The sequence below is a fragment of the Bombina bombina genome, chromosome 2, assembly GCF_027579735.1.
Source record: "Bombina bombina isolate aBomBom1 chromosome 2, aBomBom1.pri, whole genome shotgun sequence".
NCBI lineage: Eukaryota > Metazoa > Chordata > Amphibia > Anura > Bombinatoridae > Bombina > Bombina bombina.
Genome location: NC_069500.1, coordinates 674,470,162 through 674,491,017, shown reverse-complemented (window position 1 = coordinate 674,491,017; position 20,856 = coordinate 674,470,162). Strand labels below are relative to the sequence as shown.

Genomic DNA, 20,856 nt, shown 5'->3' with positions numbered 1-20,856 from the left:
CCTAAGTATTCACATCCATTGTAAGTGTACTTTAAGCAGCCAATAAGGATGCTAGTCCCAGGACTTGCAAAGGAACGAGTATCTGACATGTGCAGGCACATGTCATATTATTTTTTCAGTTTAAGGAAGTTTACTATGAAATCTCATGTGATCACAGCAAAGCATAGCATGACCTCAGCAATGCTGATATTGATTAGCTATTGTTTGTTTGTGTGTGTGTTTTTTTCCCAACTTGTAGCTGGACTGTTACCAGAGCACTTACTTTGGTGAGTTGAATACATTTTAAGGTAAAATCTTTTTAATTTTTACATAGAGATGTTAAGGTGATAGTTTCAGGTCAGCTTTTTACAGTTATGCTGAAGACTTTCAAGTGATTTCACATGTAAGTATTATGTAATGGAAATCGTCAATAGCAAATTGTCTCTATTAAAAAGGACATATAACCCAATTTTCTACACACAATAATAAAGTTTATGCTAATATATATAATACTAAATATAAAATTTCAGATGTATGATTTGCTCCCCTTGCCCATCCCTACAGGTAACCATAGTGACAATATTGGTATTTGTATGGTCAGTGCAAACCTCTGGCAACTACAAAAAATGTTTAATATTTCACTGAAGATTGTTCAGTGAGGAAACTTCAGGTTAAATAAAAGCAGACAACTGCCTTCAAAGTTTGCACAAAAAAACGGACATACATGGACATAATAAATACAGCATAAGGCTGAGGTTGTTTAATTAGATGGTGGAGCTCTTAGAAACATAGAAACATAGATATTGACGGCAGATAAGGGCCATAGGCCCAGCAAGTCTGCCCGACCTTACCTAACAGTATAAACTTATCTAGTTCGTAGGATAGCCTTATGCTTGTCCCATGCATTTTTAAAGTCCCCCACAGTGTTTGTTGCTACTACCTCTTGAGGAAGTTTATTCCATAAACCAATCACTCTTTCTGTAAAGAAGTGCTTCCTCAAATTACTCCTGAATCTACTACCCTTTAGCTTGAGCTCATGACCCCTTGTTCTTGAATTTTCCATTTTATGTAAAATACCCACAGCCTCAGTTTTACTAAACCCTTTAATGTACTTGAAAGTTGCTATTAAATCACCTCTTTCCCTTCTCTCCTCTAAGCTATACATATTTAGGTCATTGAGCCTATCCTGGTAAGTTTTATTTTTTAGACCATGTACCATTTTGGTAGCCCTCCTTTGCACAGATTCAAGTTTGTTAATATCCTTCTGAAGATATGGCCTCCAGAACTGCACACAATACTCAAGATGAGGCCTAACTGTAAATAAATGTAATAATGTAGCCTATACTTTTTATTTAAATATCCAAAGTGTAATTTAAAAGTGGTCACACCAAACATTTTCAAAGGCTGTGCCACTGCAGTTTGGAATAGCAAAATACAGTTTCTTGAGCTATATGAGAGCTTCCAGTCTAAAGGGGCAAAGCTTCTATTTTTTTTTACTGCCACTGAAATCTGCAAAGAGAGAAGCAGATGTATTACTAGCATCTCAATGAGTTCCCCACAGACAGGTAATAATATGGTCTATAGCACACAGACATTTAGTTATCCTCAAAATTAGCTTGTTCAGTATTTCATCTACCCAGATCAGTAACACACCTTTAGTTCTATTAGAAGACCCACCAGGCACTAAACTAAAGTATATGTCACTTTAACCTTACAATGCCCTTTTTCAAGCTTCAAGAGTGACACATTGGGCCAATTAAATTATCATATAAGCTTTTAGCACTAAGGTTATACTAAAAGGGTTACATTCAATGAATGAGTCACCTTTTTATAATCATGCTGAATTTATGTTTAAAAATAGCTTTAATCATTGTACCCTGTTGTTGCTTATAAGAATGTAAAAGCAATGTAGTAACACTGAGCAAGGGGCTCTGCTTCCCCTTCATTACCATGTCTATACATTAGAATCTCTATCATAATCATACAAATTCACTAAAGTGTGGATTTCAATCTGCTAACTATGCATTTCATAATAGCGTGTAATTATTAAAAACTGACAAGAAATCTACACCACCTGTGTTTATATGAAGCCAGGTAATGAAAAAACAACAACACTGTCATCACCTCTCAATTCCTGATTGCATTATCAAAACTGTAGCAGAGTTTGGCATCTGGGTGTGACCTTGTTAACTGCTAGGGTAATTAAGTTTATTCAGTGGGGAAAAGGGATGATAAATTATTAGCAAGAAGATTTTGTTCACATTTTATTAAATTGGCCTGTCAAAGGGTCGGCCAAATTACCAAGGGCCTCGTTTATTGGAGACCAGCCATATTGCCACATCTGTTACAATTATTTATAATTTCAGCAGTTGAAAACCAACTGAGTTAGGCATCCGCCATGTAAAGTAATTTACAAATTATCTGATGAGGGAGTGTTTTAGCTTTTCCCTCATTTCTAGCCAGCAGAAAGCCGCGCTGTAATTACAGAACACGATTAGATTCTTTGGGGAACTTATCTTGCACTCGTAGCCATAGTAAGATGCAGCAAGAACATATGGACGAGCTTGTGCTTCTACTCCCTGAAGCTCGTGACCCGCCTGCCGTTGAGCCCTTGAGTTGAATTTGAATGAGAGTGCCATGGCTAATGTTCTACACAGGCACCATTTATGCCACAAAACAAATCGGATCACTGTTAATTATGAAGCAGCTATAATCAGGCCTTCGCATCTGTGTAATGTGAAGCACAGTAGGCTGTATTCCAGTAATGTATGACTACCTTTGGGTCGCAAATTGTGAGCCATATTGCCTCTGTTGTAGTTACTGAATTCAAAGCATCTCCTCTGATAGAAGTCCAAAACAAAAATATTTTTATCCAGCTGTTTTGCCTGCATTTTTTTTTCATATCAGCTATTGACCACAGCAGTTAAAGCATATGGCATAAGTTCATTAGTGAACAGTTACATCAAGCACTCTAATTTAATGAGTCCACTTGAGCCATAAAAATTAGTTTATGTTTATGCCTGTCATCTTTTTCTCCCTTTAGAGGCTGTGTGAAATTACAATACCAAAACGTACACCTTCTTTTGTGTGCTTCTGCAATCAACCACATTTTCTTCCCAAATAATATATTATCCCCTTTCCTGTGCGGACTGCGTGCAGTTAAAAAAAATAATGCATCAGCAGTTACTTTTTTATTGGAATTATTATGGCATTAATTGAAGCAGGAGCTACCATTTATCTTTTAGAGAACACAACCTGGCAGCCACCTTCTCAAAATACTTTATTCAATGAAAAATCTTCCTAATAGAAAAAGTAGCTAAATATGTTGCACCCAGATGGCAAAGCAGCTACAGTTTAATTAATCCACCTTAAGCCATTGAGTGTTCAGTATCGGTAATAATATTTTGAATAATTGCAGACAAAACCTCTCTAAAATGTTTAGAATTTTATTTCTGAAACAAAGCATAGCCTCTATAATGTGACAGAAGCATCTTTTGGTTAATCAACCTGGTATGTGGTATACATAAAAGAAAAACAGATTTAAACAACTGCATGTTACTGCACATAATTTAACAGAATGCAAGTAAAAGGGTAACTAAAAGCCTACAAAAAACAAAGGATGAAAATGAATGATGTTATGCTTTTGTTGCAGATTCCTATGCGTATGCATTAATATCAAATGATCAGTACAAAAATGTCTTGTGCATGTCAATGAAGATATAAAGCAAAATGCAGCAGATGCCATCTGAAAAACATAAATTATGCTTAGCAGATAATTTAATTTCTTTCTGTACAAGGAGAGTTGGGAAATACTTAACCTGGCGACCAGGAGGAGGCAAAGACACCCCAGCCAAAGGCTTAAATACCTCTCCCACTTCCCCATATCCCACAGTCATTCTGCCGAGGGAACAAGGAACAGTAGGAGAAATATCAGGGTATAAAAGGTGCCAGAAGAAAATTATAATTTAGGGGGCCGCCCATCGAAGAACACGGGCGGAGCCGTGGACTCTCCTTGTACAGAAGGAAATTAAATTATCTGGTAAGCATAATTTATGTTTTCTTCCTTAATACAAGGAGAGTCTACGGCTTCATTCCTTACTGTTGGGAAACATATACCCAAGCTCTAGAGGACACTGTAACAAAAATAGAGGCGGACTCTAATCTGAGGGCACCACAGCCTGCAAAACCTCTCTCCTGAAGGCTGCTTCAGCTGAAGCAAAAACATCAAACTTGTAAAATTTAGAAAAAGTGTGTAAGGAGGACCAGGTAGCCGCCTTACAAATCTGATCCATAGAGGATTCGTTCTTAAAGGCCCAAAAGGAAGCCACTGCTCTAGTAGAATGAGCCGTAATTCTCTGAGGAGGTCTATGTCCCGCTGTCTCATAAGCTAAGTGGATAAGACTCCTCAACCAAAAAGATAAGGAAGTCAAAGAGACCTTCTGAGCCCTTACGCTTCCCAGAATATGCCACAAACAAGGAAGAAGTTTATCTAAAATCCTTAGTAGCTTGAAGATAAAACTTCAAGGCACGAACCACGTCCAAATTATGAAGCAAACGTTCCTTTCGAAGAAGAAGGATTAGGACACAAAGAAGATCTGAACAAAGGTCTGATCCTAATCAGAGACTTAAAGGACTGAACATCAGGAAGCTCAGAGAGCCTCTTGTGCAGTAAAACAGACAAGGCCGAAATCTGTCCCCTCAGGGAACTGGCCAAAAGACCCTTCTCCAGACCATCCTGGAGACACATCAGAATCCTGACAACCGTAACTTTATGCCAAGGAAATTCACGCTCTTCACACCAGAATATGTAGGTTCTCCACACCTTATGATAGATGCGACAAGCTTACGAGCTTGAATGAGAGTATCAATAACTCTCTCAGAAAAACCTCTCTTGGCTAGGACTAAGCGTTCAATCTCCACGCAGTCAGCCTCAGAGAATCTAGATTTGGATGAACAAAAGGACCTTGTTCCAGCAGATCCCTGCGACAAGGTAACTTCCATGGAGGAGAACTACGTCCTTCGCGGCCACGATGGAGCAATCAATATTACCGACGCCTGCTCCTGCTTGATGCGGGCCACTACCCGAGGAAGGAGAGGTAATGGCGGAAAAAGATAGATTAGATTGAACCTCCAAGGCACCGCAAATGCATCTATTAGCTCCGCCTGAGGATCCCTGGACCTCGACCCATATCTGGGTAGTTTGGTATTGAGATGAGACGCCAAAAGATCTATTTCCGGCATCCCCCACCTGAAGCATATCTCCGCAAACACCTCGGGTGGAGAGACCATTCCCCCGGATGAAAGGATTGTCTGCCGAGAAAATCCGCTTCCCAGTTGTCCACACCCGAAATGTGGATCGCTGACAGCGAACAGCTAAGGGCCTCTGCCCACTCCAGAATTTGAGATACCTCCCTCATTGCTAGGAAGCTTCTCGTTCCCCCCTGGTGGTTGATGTAAGCCACCGAGGTTATATTTCCTCCTTCTTTGGGACCACAAACAGGTTTGAGTAGCACCCCAAACCTCTTTCTGCGATAGGAACCGGGACAATAACCCCTAAGGAGGACAGATCCCGCACGCACCCCAGAAAGGCTTCCCTCTTTTCTGGTTTTAAAGACAGGCTTGAGAGGAGAAATCTGCCCTTGGGTGGATGAGATTTGAAACCTATCTTGTATCCCTGAGCTATGACCTCCAGGACCCACGGATCCTGCACGTCCCTGGACCAAGCGTCTGAAAACCAAGCGACAGTCAACCCCTACACGATCCAGCTTTGGATCGGGGGCCACCCCTTCATGCCGACTTGTTCTCGGTGGGCTTCTTGTTCTGCTTGGATTTATTCCAGGATTGAGCTGGCTTGCAAGTGCTCTTGGTCTGCTCTGGCTTAGAGGAGTACTGCTGATGTTGGGACTTTTCAAAACGAAAGGAACGAAAATTAGATCCTTGTCCCTTAGATTTGTTCTTTTTATCCTGTGGTAAAAATGGTGTCCAGTCCTGGACCCAATAAAATGTTTCTCTTAAAGGGTAGGGAAAGTAGTCTAGACTTAGAAGTCATGTCCGCAGACAAGGAATTCAGCCAGAGAGCCTGACGTGTCTGCACTGAGAAACCAGAGATTTTAGAATAATCTGCATGTTTGCATCACATATAAAAGAATTAGCAATTCTCAAAGCCTTAATTCTTTCCTGGATAATGTCGAGGGGACCCTCCACCTTGATCAATTCCGCTAAGGAGTTGCACCAGTAGGCCGCAGCTCCAGCAACCATTTTCTTGTCCATCGGCTCTCTGAAAGACGAGCTATCCTCAAGAGGGATAAGTAGTACGCTTAGCCAACGTGGAGATAGCACTATCCACTTTAGGGACGGAACCCCACAACTCTAGCTGAGAGCCCGGGACCAGGAATAATTTTTTAAAGGCAGACAAAGGGGAAAAGGAAGATCCAATTCTATCCCATTCGTTTTTAATAATATTAGTCATCTTTACGGGTACAGGAAGAGTTAGCGGCGCTACCCTGTCCTCGTACACTCTGTCTAATTTAGAGATCAAAGGTTCATCAGGCAACTTGGCCTCTGGAACCTCTAATGTAGACAGAACTTCCTTTAGAAGAAAACATAGGTGTTCAATTTTAAATGTAAAGGCTGGCTTCTCCGCAGTCAGAGGTCTAGAGGTAGCAGATTCCGATCCAGAAATTTCACCCTCTGAAGACTCAGAGTGTGACCCATCCTGGGATACTTGAAAGGCAGACAAGTCAAGTAAATCACTGGATGTCCCCTGGACCGGAGAGCTATGTTTAACCTTTTGCTTGTGCTTAGCAGGGTGAGGTAAAGCATTAAGGGCCTCAAACACCGCCGTCTTTAACTGTGCGGTAAAGTCTGATGGTAAAAGGCTCCCTCCAGATGGAGGATCAGGGGTACTATGGGAAGCTGCATGTTACAATGGAGATGATTGATGGGTATGCACTTTACAGGACGGTGACTCCTCAGAGGTGGACATCTTAGTCGTACTAAAGGGGTTAACCTTCTTAGACATAATAACCTTGTTGATGCATATGGAACATAGTTGAGAGGGTGGGCACACCAAGACCACCTCACAATAGAGACAGGTATTACTATTAGGAATAGAGGGAGTACCCTCAAGCATATCAGGATCCTCCATAGCTGCTAACAACAGTAGGATACAAATAAATGAACTTTTATTTCTCACAAAACGGCACCTATATACCCCCAATAACTGGGGCACTCACCACCTCCTAGACCCAGGCACCCAGAGAAGAAGCAACCTCTCCGACAGCTAGCTTGGTCAGGAAAGAGAAAACAAAAGTGTGACCACACCCAGTCACGTGGTGCGCAATGCAGGACTGCCCATGCTATGAGAAAAAGTGCGCCAAGCTACAAGCTGCGCAGCAATCAAAGTGAAAGTAAAACACCTATAGGTTCCGTTACCGCATAACAACAGTCTATGAGCCCAAAAAATAAATCTCACACATAAGCAGCATAAATCAAAGAAACACATTTGATTAAACCCCACTGTTCAATAAACTCCCTCAGGAGATATTAACCCATGATTCTATAAAGATAAAAGAAGTCACACTGTGACCCTGTCTTCAGCCATTTCAACATAAGTAAAAATTTAAACAATCTTACCAGAATCCGTACTGTGGGACGGAAACACTGCCTCTCAAGAGTGACAACCTTGTAGCATCGCTCCTGACATGGACATGAGTAAAGAAAGCAGACAGTGAAACTCGTCAACACTGGTTGCTTAAGAAGCTGTTAGCAGGCAGTCTGGATGGGTTTGCAGAAAGACTCTCCCTGCATCTCCAGACTCTAACTTTCGTCAATGCTCTCACTGAGAGGCTGACAAGACTACTTAAAACTCTAGTTCCATAACGAAAGGCATATATCCCTCCTGAGGAACAACTCCGAAATCTTCTGACACTTCTCTGCCATCTTCCTGTGACGACAGGCAAAGAATGACTGGAGGATAGGGGAAGTGGGAGAGGTATTTAAGTCTTTGGCTGGGGTGTCTTTGCCTCCTCCTGGTGGCCAGGTTCAGTATTTCCCAACAGTAGGGAATGAAGCCATGGACTCACATTTAAAGGATATTTCTGATATCTATCCATAATCACAAGTGTATCAATGTCCTTTTGATACAAAAAAGGGAATGCAACATTTTCTTATCTAAACTATTTTAACATAATTTAAGGGCAGAAATTGTAGAATTATCTTATGGTTGCTTAAAGGTGCACTACAAATATTACTTTAAAGGGACAGTGTATGGTAAAATGTTCTCCTTTTGAATGTGTTCCCAATAATCCAGTTAACCTGCTGGAATGTAATTAAATTGTTTACATATAGTTCCTTTACCTTTATTTTGCCAATTGAAGTAGCGTGTGTTACCTGCTGAAATCACCACCTATACCGCAAATTTTAGTACAACAATGTTTATTATGCAAACAAGGCTTATGTGTGTACAGACGAAAATAAAAAAAGGGGTCTTTTGTGTATAAAAAGAAATATAAGATGAGGTCTGCTCTCCTTGCAAGCTCATTTTTTTAAATGCGTAAAAACTGCCATATCATGCACAAAAATAAATATAAAGGAACAATTTCCCACACATTTTATACTCAATGGTATAACAATTAAGTGGAAATGCATTTAAGGGAAACTAAATTGTACAGTACACTGTCCCTTTAATTATATAGCGGACAATGCAAATATATAATATACATATATAGTTACAGTTTAAAAAGTCCTTTAGTAATTTATATTTATTTTATATACTATATATAAAATGTTTTACTAGGCAGAAAGCAAAATTGATACTAGACTGTCAAATTTTATAGGTAGACAAAATACTTTATACTGTAGGTGGTATGGGGGATGCACCTTTATGCAGTCTTGGGAGCTGGGCAAGAATTTGTTTTAAGACTAAGATGAGATAGACTTCCAAGAAGATTTAGAGTAGTCGGATTTCTGAGAAGAGGAAGCATCTTTCTGAGAGTAAGATTGTTGAAAGGTGCGAAAAACGCCTGGCAGATCTAGGCATACCCTTAGATTTCTTATCCTGGGGCAGAAAAGCTCCCTTACCCCTGTTACTGTGGCAATAATAGCATCCAGTCCAGACCCAAAGAGAGATTTACCCTAAAAAGGGACAAGAGGACTTCCGGTGGGCGGAGCTAGCGGCTGGCAGCAGAAGAGAAGAGCTCCGCAATTTAACTCTGAATATATCCCATTTTCTGCTGCCGGCTGCCTTATCCCACGTTACCGCCTTGGTGGGTAGATGTAATAGGACCCCAACCGGCCAGGAATAGATCGTGAAGGGCCGAAAATCGACCTTGCCTCGGAAGGCATTTCTATCTGCGCCACGCTGCGCACCTAACGGACCTCGCGGGCGCCATCTTGGAGGATCCCTCCCTACCTCCATACCCGTCACAGCCCGGACGGAGCTGCAGAATCATACAGCCTAAGGAATATATCGGCAACGCTATAGGATACCGATCCAGCCGGATTAACTGTCTTTGTGGCAGCTGAAAAGGGGACAATAATAAGCGGTACTCAGGTAACACGCACCCTGAAGGGACATTGTGGGCTAAATTATTAACTCAATTAGAAGCAATGCTGATAGCAATTGACTGCATTTAAGTAATCCGGCCTGCTTCACTTCATCTTGGAAGGGAGAGCAAGTAAATAAAAAAAAAAGCAAACTTATATCAAGACACAAGTTGGTAGATAACTGGGGGCTGCAGCGCTGGAGCTGTGAACAAACTCAGCAATCTATAACCGCACAGGGGCTAGACATATGGAACATTCTGCTCTATTGCATAGCTGGTATAGCTAAAAAAAAATTCCCAGGACTATATCTAGGGTCTATGTTTTCAGAGTGGGGCAGAGTTTCTCTATTATTTGCTGCGTAGCTGGTATAGCTAAAAAAAATTTTACATCTGTCTCATGTGATCTTGTGAGCGTACTCGAGGCCCATAACTTCTAACTGAATAATCGGCCTGACACTTTACTGCTTCATAGCTAACTCAGTGAACTTATCCTATTACACCTGGGACTAACATTTCTAGTGTGAGATAAGAAGGGAAGGGAGCCTACGGGGCAAGAGGAATGCTCTTGTGGTAAATACAGCTTGCTTGTTTGTTTCTTACTCATCTTGCTCGTTCACAGCCTGAGGGGCCGTTGCATCTCACAGAATTTCAGTGTCACTTTGTGGTTTATGCATAACGTTCCTGCAATACTAGTCCTCTTGTACAATTTGTTCTATGAAAGTGGACGAGTATTTTCACAGGCTGCCTTCGCCTTCAAGTAGCACCATGAGTCAAAGATCAAAAAATCAGGACAAGAGGCACAAAATCCTTATTGAATCTCAGGCAAACACCTCACTTGCAGATATTGAAAACAATTCACCTGGTGACCACTCCTCACTCTTGCAAGAACTTAAAGCATTTTTCTTACCAAAGATGGACAGCTTGCAGGCTGGTGTTGATACTTTGACCAGTGAGGTGAGACTCTTTTCTACACGTATGTCTGCTGCAGAACAGAGAATTTCGGGGGTTGAGGATAGGCAGCAAGAATCAGATATTTCATTGAAGCACTTGCTGAAACAAAATCAACAGTTAATGGACAAAGTAGAAGATTTAGAAAACCGCAGTAGACGAAACAACCTGCGAATTGTAGGTGTTCCTGAATCTATCAAGGATAAAGATCTATTGGACTTTGCCGCCTCAACCCTTCCAAAGCTCTTGGGCATGCCTTTGGATTGCCTCCCATTGGATATTGAGAGATCACACCGCATTGGCCCTAACAGATATCTGGACAACTCCAGGGAAAAACCACGTCAAGTAATCTTTAAGTGTTTGAATTTCCAGGACAAGCTTGCCATTCTCAGAGCATACAGAACGGCTAAAGAAGTCATTTATTAAGATCACCGCCTCTTGTTGATTCAAGATTTTTCGGTGGAAGTCACTAAGAGACGCAGGGACTTTGCCTCACTCTGTTCCACCTTGTATGAACAGGGGCGTAAATTTGCTCTTATGTTTCCAGCTACCCTTAAGATCCAGACCCTTTCAGGTCCAAAAACTTTCACCTCGCCTGCAGCAGCGCAAGCATTTCTGTCTACAGAGCGAAGGCAGGATAATGGTTGATAAGACTCTAACAAGAATCAATGTTCTCTTTTTTTACATAAAATGTATCTTATGACATGTTTGGTCCCTATCTTGCAGAGACCATGGTTGTGGTTAATAGTTCTCAGTTGGTGTGTGTGTCTGTGGGGCTTGGAGGGGGGGCACTTGGACGCCAAGTTCCCTTCTGCTGTTGAGCACTTGCCTCTCTCTCTCTTACGTCATTGACGTTTGCAGGTGTTGCAGTGTCTCCTCTCCGGCCCACATAGGCGACATAGATTTCATAATAAGTATGGTTGTTCATATGGTTTGTTTTCTTAGTACTCTCAATGTTTGCTCTAGTCCCAGCTCCTACACACCCCACCTTATTAAGACTATGCAATACCCCCCACGTCGCATAACCCATGGTTCAGACAGCTGCTGTGGACTCTATGCCTGGGGGCCTCTGGCTCCCTCCCCTCCGCCACACTGCCAACCAACGAAGGCTAAACACTGTCATCATATAAACGTAAGTCAAAACTACACAGCACATACATGTATTACCAATATAAGCTTTAGATATGTCACCTCCCATTAAAGTTATTGCTTGGAATGTAGGGGGCATCACATCCCCGGCAAAGAGGAGCATGATTCTTCACCATTTAGACTCATTAAGGGCTGACATAGCTTTACTCCAAGAGACGAAACTAACAGCTGAGGAACATGAGAAATTAAAAATATGCTGGGTTGGACAGGTTATAAGCTCCCCCACAGAGGGTAGGAAGAGGGGGGTTGCAGTCCTAGTGCGCAAAGGTTTGGCAGTTGTTTTTTCTAAGGTAGAGATAGACAAGAAGGGGAGATTTATAATTGCCTTAATTCAAACTGACACTTCCACATACACCCTATGCAATGTTTATGGCCCTAATGCATATGACCCTGACTTTTGGACGAACCTTTTAGCCACATTGACCACATATAACGCTCCTATAATTATGGGAGGTGATTTTAACTTGGCTCAGGCTCTTCCCCTAGATAGGTTTAGAGACCCTTCTGTCTCAAAAGCTTTGAAGATAAATATGTCTAGATATAAGCGGGAGGTATCCCTTATTGGCTCCTTTAAAGAAACTTTGACCCTGGTAGATGTGTGGAGAGCTAGAAACCCTGTTGAGAGAGATTTCACTTGCCTTTCTAAAACGCATCATACCATGTCGCGTATTGACTACTTTCTGACTGCACCAAGTATCACGCCACAGATCTCGTTCATAGGTATAGGTCAAGTTACTATTTCAGACCATGCCCCAGTTACCTTATTCCTTCAGCCTCAGCTTCCTAAGCCTCCAAATAATACTTGGAGATTCCCTCTTCACCTCTATAATAATATTGAGTTTCGTCGCCATTTAAAAGCCTCCTGGACACACTACGCGTCGGACAATGCTTCCCACTCAAGTGCTCCAGATCTATTTTGGCATGCCTCCAAAGCGGTGATGAGGGGCCACATAACCTCTTTCACAGCGCATCATAACAAGCAGCTTAAGAGGGTGGATGGGGCTCTTCTTTCTCAACTCACTGAGGCTTATAATAACTATCTATCTACCCCTACATTGCTGACTAGGAAAGCGTACTATGACCTTAAACAAACTAGGGATACATACCTCGCTCAACAAGACAATAAAATCAATATCCACAGGCAGGGGCGTTATTATCGGCATGGTAATAAGGCTGGCAGGTTACTCGCCAAGTTGGTTCACTCTTACAAGCCTAAGTCCCAGATCCTAGCCATTAAATCCAAGGGTACCATAACTGTCGATTCTAAAGACATCATGGCCGAATTTGTAGATTATTATACTTCCCTATATTCTAAACAATTAATTCATTCAGAAGCAAAACACAAGTTTTGGGATGCAGTGCAACTCCCTACTCTTACGGAGGACCAGACCTCCCTCTTGAACTCTAGGATACTTCCTCAAGAGGTTCTTAAGGCCATTGGGCAGAACAAGCTGGGCAAGGCGGCGGCCCTGACGGGCTACCCGCCGAATATTTTAAAATACTGGATGAAGAACTGGCCCCTGTCCTATCTTCCCTATACTCTGCGTACCTGGCAGGCACTGAGCAAATAAATGACAGATTCTCTGAAGCCAACATCTGTCTTTTATTGAAACCCGATAGGGATCCCACTCTTACCTCATCTTATCGCCCCATTTCATTGTTAAATGGAGACTATAAACTTTTGACGAAGATCCTGGCGGATAGATTGGCAACGGTTTTACCACATATAGTCCATGCCGACCAAACTGGTTTTGTAAAGGGCAGATCGTCAGTGTTGAACATCAGGAAAACTCTTGGTGTGGTGACCCATTATTGGTACAACGCACATGCACAATCCCCCTCTCAACTGCCAGATGCTTCCCTTTTGGCGCTTGACGCTGAAAAGGCGTTTGATCGCATTGAGTGGGACCATTTACACACATCACTATCTCACTTCGGTATCCGGGGTAACTTTTCCAACTTTTTGCAGCAATTGTACATGGCCCCCAAGGCTTCTCTCATAATAAACGGAGGGCTTTCTCCCTCTTTTGCGTTGCAGAGGGGTACGAGACAGGGGTGCCCCCTTTCTACTCTCCTCTATGATCTGGCCATCGAGCCCCTAGCATCCTACATCAGACAGCATTGTGCGGGTTTAGACATACACGGCCGACGGCAGCATCTTTCATTATATGCTGACGATCTGTTGCTCTTCATAGGTGACCCGGGTGCCAATTTACACCCTCTCTTGGATATTATTGAGTAATTTGGCAAGTTCTCAGGATATAAGATTAATATCGACAAATCTGAAGTCACGTGGTTACAGAACTCCTGTAACACAGATCTGGCGGGTACTGGTCTTACAATTACTGACGGCTGCTTTAAATACTTGGGCATTCGCATACATGTCAATCCTCATAAACTATATTCTCTTAATCTTGGTGGGATTGTAAAAGATATTAAACAAATGTTGCTGAGTTGGGTGAAGCTCCCCCTTTCTCTTTCAGGAAGGGTGCATCTTTTCAAGATGGTTGCTCTGCCTAAGCTTCTTTACCCCTTGCAGATGTTGCCCTTGCGTCTTACCCAGCAAGACATTGCCTCCTTGCAGACTTCCATTGGCAATTTTATTTGGCAGGGTAAGAAACACAGGATAGGTAAGACTCCTCTGTCAATGCCGGTGAGTGGGGGTGGGCTCCGTCTTCCTAATATCATGTGGTATAATTGGGCAGCTCTTTCTAGGTTCATACTGGATTGGCTGGTAGGGAATGACTTTTACACAGTCCCTAATCTAGAGTCTAACTTCATCAAACCGCTACACTTGGCTTTCTTGCCTCATGCGGATTTTAAATCATTACCCATATTTGTACAAAATCATATCTTATTTAGGGACCCCTTGAGAGCCTGGGCCAAGATTTGCAAACTATGGGGATTGCGGAAATCTACTAGTAAATATCTCCCAATACAGGGTAACCTCAACTTCCTTCCTGGTTATACTACACAAGCATTTCAGATATGGCAAGAATCGAATCTGACCAGACTTTATCAACTACTGCATCCCTTGACCTTTGACATTCTACCTTTTCAAGACTTACGGGTGAAGTATGATCTCCCCAGCACCCACAGGTTTGCGTACTTCCAATGCAGACATTACATTTCCACATTAATTTCAGGGGGACTGTTGTCTAAGGAACCTTCCAATATAGACAGACTTTGTGCCTTGGCAAGACTGGGACCTTACAAACTCACACACACATATACTCTGTTGTATCGTCATTTTGAGGATTCCACTCAGCGTGGGATCGTATCGAAATGGTCTCATTTTGAAGATTTAGAGGTGGACACAGCGCAGATTACTTTGAGCTTTGAGAGGGCAATTCAGGGCACCATCTCTGCAAAATTGAGAGAATCGCACCTAAAGTTCTTGCACCAAGCTTATATTACCCCTGGCATGCGTGCAAAATTGGTTCGAGGGGCACATGATCTATGCAGTAAATGTAGCAGGGTATCCCCTGACTGGATTCATCTGTTGTGGGGGTGCCCAAAGGTGCAGAGGTTCTGGCAGAAGATTTCGTTTTGGTTGGGCAAACTAACCAAGCAAATTTTACCCCTCTCAGCACAGTATGTGATTTTTCTTACGCCTAGAGACCAGACACATAAATACAACACTTTTATAACTACAGTTCTCATGCTGGCTATCCTTAGGGAATGGGTGGGAGAGAGAACCCCTCCATTTCAACAGCTGCTTAGGGCGGTACATACTCAGATGTTAATTGAGCAGGCAGACACAAGGGGAGACCCTGAGAAAAGAGTGAAGAGGTTTCTTCTTAAATGGGAGGTATATTTGATGCAGCTACCAAACATAGTTAGGGATAGAGTTCTCCTTCCCTTTAAAAACAGTCTGTATGTCTTAAACGAAAATCTAAAGGGCAACTGGTGTCTTTCCACTGATTCAAACTGTTGAGAATTCCTTTCATTTGCGGAGGCGTGGTGTTGGCTGGATGGGGGGGATCCGGAGGTACCCTGGGTGAGTATGAGCATATTTGTTGTTTGTTGATCTTTCCGTTTTTCCTTCTACGCTATTCTCTTTCTTTCCTTATCTTAGTATGCTTTCTCCCTTTTCTTTTTCTTTCTTTTTCTTCCCTTTGTTTGTCTGTTTATTTAGATATTTTTGATAAAAAGTGAGTCCAAGTACATGCATGATGATTTCATTTCAGTATCGGGCCTTTTAACACGATCACTGCCTTATATGTCTTATTCTGCATATGTTGATATCGAAACCTAGTATACCAATGTGATTGTACTTATTTTGTATGTCTTGGATTCTTTTCTATAAATAAAGTTTGAAAAAAAAAAAAGGGGGACAAGAGAGCAGTCTGTGTATAAAAACCATATCAGCAGACTAAGACTTAAGCCACAAAGCTCGACCAGCAAAAACGGCTAAAGCTGATTTTTTAGCATTTATGCAAATCATTTCCACTGCTGCATCACAAATAAAGGAATTTGCTGCTCTCAGTATAGCCTGTTGTTTCCCCTAAGTACTGCCTCTTACATGTACATTGTATGAGGTAAATTACCCCTTTGTCTGTACATCTTATAGTGTCGCGCATCTGGCACATTTTTCCTGTATTTGTAGAGGTATACTTATTGGTTTTATTACTATGTGCACAAGCTTTGCAACTATAGCATGGAAAAAAATCTAGATAGTCTATTTGTATGTAAGTCAGCATCTTTAAGTGTTTTGTTATTACTTCTTTTAAATTCAAATTTAAAGAGTCCATTACTTTCTTAGATCTAGACACCTATATAGATATGAATGGTTTGAACACCAAAAACCATTTTAAAAATGTAGATGCTAATAATTATGTGCATGCTAAGAGTTGCCATCTTAATCAATGGATCTCCAATATCCCTAAAGGACAATGCTTACGAATTAGGAAAAATTGCTCCCAAATTTCAGATTATGACACACAGATAAAAACATTGGAAGAGTGTTTCCTAGAGAGAGGTTATAATCAAGATAAATTAGAAACCCCTATTGCAGAAGTTAGGGATATGAATAGGAAAGAGATCTTAATCAGAGAAAAACCTAAAATAAGAACCAAAGAATCTACTGAAATGAAAGTTCCCCTGATAACAAATTATAACTGTCATCACAAAGAAATAGAAAAAAGAAAATTTATGCTTACCTGATAAATTTGTTTCTTCTTAGACACGATGAGTCCACAAATCATCTTCATTACTTATGGGATATTCACCTCCTGGTCAGCAGGATTAAGCAAAGAGCACCACAGCAGAGCTGTTAAATAGTTCCTCCCTTCCCTCCCACTCCAGTCATTCGACCGAAGTTAGGAAGAGAAAGGAAAAGCCAAGGTGCAGAGGTGTCTGAAGTTTACCAAAAATAACAACCTGTCTTAAAAGAACAGGGCGGGCCGCGGACTCATCATGTTTAAGAAGAAACAAATTTATCAGGTAAGCATAAATTTTCTTTTCTTCTTAAAGACATGATGAGTCCACGGATCATCTTCATTACTTATGGGATACAAAAACCAGGCTAGAGTACACAGATGATACGGGAGGGACAAGACAGGGAACCTAAACTGAAGGCACCACTGCATGAAGAAGCTTTCTCCCAAAAACAACCTCAGCCGAGGCAAAAGTGTCAAACTTGAAAAAGTGTGCAGAGAGGACCAATTTGCGGCCTGCAAATCTGATCCACAGGAGCTTCATTTTTGAATGCCCACAAGAAAGCAACAGCCCTCGTTAAATGATCTCAGGAGACTGCTGTCCAGCAGTCTCATATGTAAAACTTATGATGCTCTGCAGCCAAAAAGAAAGAGAAGTAGCCTTAGCTTTCTGTCCCTTGCGTTTTCCTAAGAAAACCACAAACAAAGAAGAAGGCTAACAAAAGTCTTTAGGGCAAAGAAGTACAGAAAGCGCAAGAAGCCTTGAGTTATTTATTGCAACAACAAATAGATATAATCAACATAAAAACTTACATTCAAGTAAGCAGAGTAGTGCACCAAGTTCATAAACAGCCGCAGTGTAAGACCGGATCCTCAGGCAGATATGTCCAGGTTTCAAAAGGACCGCCGAACAAAGTCGGCGTCTGACGTCACTGTAAGGATCCGGCACCGGAGCGTCCCCCTGCAGGTCTAGGCCTCTTAGACCGCTGATGCTGTTAGTATGACCGGAGCACAGGAGCACTAATTGCGTTATCCCTACGCGTTTCGTCCGGGTCCCGGCCGGAATTCTTCAAGGGTTATTTGTAAATAGTTCAAATAGAATGAACAAAATAGAACAAAAGTCTTTAGTCGTGCAGGTAAAACTATAAAGCACAAACCCCTTCCAAATTGTGCAAAAGACTTTCCTTCTTAGAAGGATTAGAACACAAGGAAGGCCCAACAATGTCCTGATTAATGTTCCGAATAGAAACCACCTTAGGAAGAAATCCTAATTTGGTACGCAAGACTACCTTATCCGCATGGAGAATAAGGTAAGAAGACTCATGCTGCAATGCCGAGAGTTCTGACACTCTCCGAGGAGAAGAAATAATCACAAGAAAGAAAACCTTCCAAGATAACAAATTAATATCTAAGGAAGGCATAGGCTCAAACGGAGCCCCCATTGAAAAAACATAATTTATGTAAGAACTTACCTGATAAATTCATTTCTTTCATATTAACAAGAGTCCATGAGCTAGTGACGTATGGGATATACATTCCTACCAGGAGGGGCAAAGTTTCCCAAACCTTAAAATGCCTATAAATACACCCCTCACCACACCCACAAATCAGTTTAACGAATAGCCAAGAAGTGGGGTGATAAGAAAAAAAGTGCGAAGCATATAAAATAAGGAATTGGAATAATTGTGCTTTATACAAAAAAATCATAACCACCACAAAAAAGGGTGGGCCTCATGGACTCTTGTTAATATGAAAGAAATGAATTTATCAGGTAAGTTCTTACATAAATTATGTTTTCTTTCATGTAATTAACAAGAGTCCATGAGCTAGTGACGTATGGGATAATGACTACCCAAGATGTGGATCTTTCCACACAAGAGTCACTAGAGAGGGAGGGATAAAATAAAGACAGCCAATTCCTGCTGAAAATAATCCACACCCAAAATAAAGTTTAACAAAAAACATAAGCAGAAGATTCAAACTGAAACCGCTGCCTGAAGAACTTTTCTACCAAAAACTGCTTCAGAAGAAGAAAACACATCAAAATGGTAGAATTTAGTAAAAGTATGCAAAGAGGACCAAGTTGCTGCTTTGCAGATCTGGTCAACCGAAGCTTCATTCCTAAACGCCCAGGAAGTAGATACTGACCTAGTAGAATGAGCTGTAATTCTCTGAGGCGGAATTTTACCCGACTCAACATAGGCAAGATGAATTAAAGATTTCAACCAAGATGCCAAAGAAATGGCAGAAGCTTTCTGGCCTTTCCTAGAACCGGAAAAGATAACAAATAGACTAGAAGTCTTACGGAAAGATTTCGTAGCTTCAACATAATATTTCAAAGCTCTAACAACATCCAAAGAATGCAATGATTTCTCCTTAGAATTCTTAGGATTAGGACATAATGAAGGAACCACAATTTCTCTACTAATGTTGTTGGAATTCACAACTTTAGGTAAAAATTCAAAAGAAGTTCGCAACACCGCCTTATCCTGATGAAAAATCAGAAAAGGAGACTCACACGAAAGAGCAGATAATTCAGAAACTCTTCTAGCAGAAGAGATGGCCAAAAGGAACAAAACTTTCCAAGAAAGTAATTTAATGTCCAATGAATGCATAGGTTCAAATGGAGGAGCTTGAAGAGCTCCCAGAACCAAATTCAAACTCCAAGGAGGAGAAATTGACTTAATGACAGGTTTTATACGAACCAAAGCTTGTACAAAACAATGAATATCAGGAAGAATAGCAATCTTTCTGTGAAAAAGAACAGAAAGAGCGGAGATTTGTCCTTTCAAAGAACTTGCGGACAAACCCTTATCTAAACCATCCTGAAGAAACTGTAAAATTCTCGGTATTCTAAAAGAATGCCAAGAAAAATGATGAGAAAGACACCAAGAAATATAAGTCTTCCAGACTCTATAATATATCTCTCGAGATACAGATTTACGAGCCTGTAACATAGTATTAATCACGGAGTCAGAGAAACCTCTATGACCAAGAATCAAGCGTTCAATCTCCATACCTTTAAATTTAAGGATTTCAGATCCGGATGGAAAAAAGGACCTTGTGACAGAAGGTCTGGTCTTAACGGAAGAGTCCATGGTTGGCAAGATGCCATCCGGACAAGATCCGCATACCAAAACCTGTGAGGCCATGCCGGAGCTATTAGCAGAACAAACGAGCATTCCCTCAGAATCTTGGAGATTACTCTTGGAAGAAGAACTAGAGGCGGAAAGATATAGGCAGGATGATACTTCCAAGGAAGTGATAATGCATCCACTGCCTCCGCCTGAGGATCCCGGGATCTGGACAGATACCTGGGAAGTTTCTTGTTTAGATGAGAGGCCATCAGATCTATCTCTGGGAGCCCCCACATTTGAACAATCTGAAGAAATACCTCTGGGTGAAGAGACCATTCGCCCGGATGCAACGTTTGGCGACTGAGATAATCCGCTTCCCAATTGTCTACACCTGGGATATGAACCGCAGAGATTAGACAGGAGCTGGATTCTGCCCAAACCAAAATTCGAGATACTTCTTTCATAGCCAGAGGACTGTGAGTCCCTCCTTGATGATTGATGTATGCCACAGTTGTGACATTGTCTGTCTGAAAACAAATGAACGATTCTCTCTTCAGAAGAGGCCAAAACTGAAGAGCTCTGAAAACTGCACGGAGTTCCAAGATATTGATCGGTAATCTCACCTCCTGAGATTCCCAAACTCCTTGTGCCGTCAGAGATCCCCACACAGCTCCCCAACCTGTGAGACTTGCATCTGTTGAAATTACAGTCCAGGTCGGAAGAACAAAAGAAGCCCCCTGAATTAAACGAAGGTGATCTGTCCACCACGTTAGAGAGTGCCGAACAATCGGTTTTAAAGATATTAATTGATATATCTTCGTGTAATCCCTGCACCATTGGTTCAGCATACAGAGCTGAAGAGGTCGCATGTGAAAACGAGCAAAGGGGATCGCGTCCGATGCAGCAGTCATAAGACCTAGAATTTCCATGCATAAGGCTACCGAAGGGAATGATTGAGACTGAAGGTTTCGACAGGCTGTAATCAATTTTAGACGTCTC

The 20,856-nt window shown here is 41.6% G+C and overlaps 1 protein-coding gene across 1 annotated transcript in view; it reads right to left on the bottom strand.

Moving 5' to 3' along the window:
* Nucleotides 1-20,856, bottom strand: part of CNTLN (centlein) — a 969,919-nt gene that overhangs the window by 617,871 nt on the left and 331,192 nt on the right. The window lies entirely within an intron of this gene.